Below are 1,191 nucleotides of genomic sequence, written 5' to 3'. Positions count from 1 at the left end.
GGTCAAACGCACACCTCCTCGCCCCTGGAGTTCACCCCGAGAAGCAGAAGCAGCCGTCCACGCAGAGAGCCACACCCAGACGTGCCCGTCACTGGTGACAGTGTCACTGGTGACAGCGTCACCGGTGACAGCCCCAACTGGGAACAAACGTCCGCCAAGAGGCGAGCGGCTGCACTCACTGGGACTCCCGTCACAGCAGAAGACCGGTGGCCACGAGTGGAATTAGCCACTGAAGCAACAGGCACGCGTCACAGCAGGTGCTCGGCTGGGAGCCACCCAACGTCCAGGCCGCGATCCCATCATGTGGTGTTGCAGGAGGTGCAGACTGACCCGGTTACAGAGTGGCTTGGCGGTGTGGGCCTGGAGGGCAGAAGGGACAAAAGGCACAGGGGACTCTGCAAGTCACACGGCGACTCGGTCGCTCTTGGGTGGTGCTGACAGGTGTGAGTGTCCTGCCTTGCTCTTCACGGCGGAAGTCGATTGTTTCTCGGTCTGGAGGCCTGATGTCCCAGATCGAGGCGTGGGCAGGGCCGGCTCCCTCGGAGGCTGTGAGGGGAATCCATGTGTCCCCCAGCTTCTGGTGCTGGCAGCGATCCCCGGGGTTCGCTGGCTTGTGGAGGTGCCACCCCAATCTTGGCCTCCGTCTGCGTCTCCTCCCCAGTCACGTTGGGTTGAGGGGCCAAGCTCATAGTGACCGAGCTAATTACATCTGCAGTGACCCCTACTTTTCAATAAGCCCCCGGACCGAGAGGCCAGGAAGGACACAGGGTTCGTGAGCACAGTATTCAACGCCGTCCACCAGCTCCAGAGTGGCACAGTGACCGCGGGGTCAATGAAAAGACTATTTTCCAGAAGGCCACTCTGCAATGTGACAGATAAAGTGTTCGATTTATGTCTACACGTGAAAAAATCGAGAGCGTCTTGCAGCAAATGACGGGCTTCGAACAAGTCGCAGGCTGTTTAAAATCCTGCTCCTGGCACGTGGCGGGCGTGGTGGTGCCCCAGCCCCAACTGCCACGGCACCCCGACTCCCAGCCACCGCTCCAGTTCAAAGCCAGCACCTGCGTCTCTTGGCCTGAGGCGCGCTCTCGCCAGAGCCAGACCGGAAGTACAGAGTGTCAACCCAAATTCCCAAAAACGTATGAAAAGGACAAGGTTTATTTCAGCCCGCGGTTCGCACACCAGGGAGAC

Source organism: Pteropus medius, unplaced genomic scaffold, assembly GCF_902729225.1.
Source record: "Pteropus medius unplaced genomic scaffold, Ma_sr-lr_union100, whole genome shotgun sequence".
Classification (NCBI taxonomy): domain Eukaryota; kingdom Metazoa; phylum Chordata; class Mammalia; order Chiroptera; family Pteropodidae; genus Pteropus; species Pteropus medius.
The sequence above is the reverse complement of the archived record's forward strand: the minus strand, read 5'-3'. Positions refer to the sequence as shown.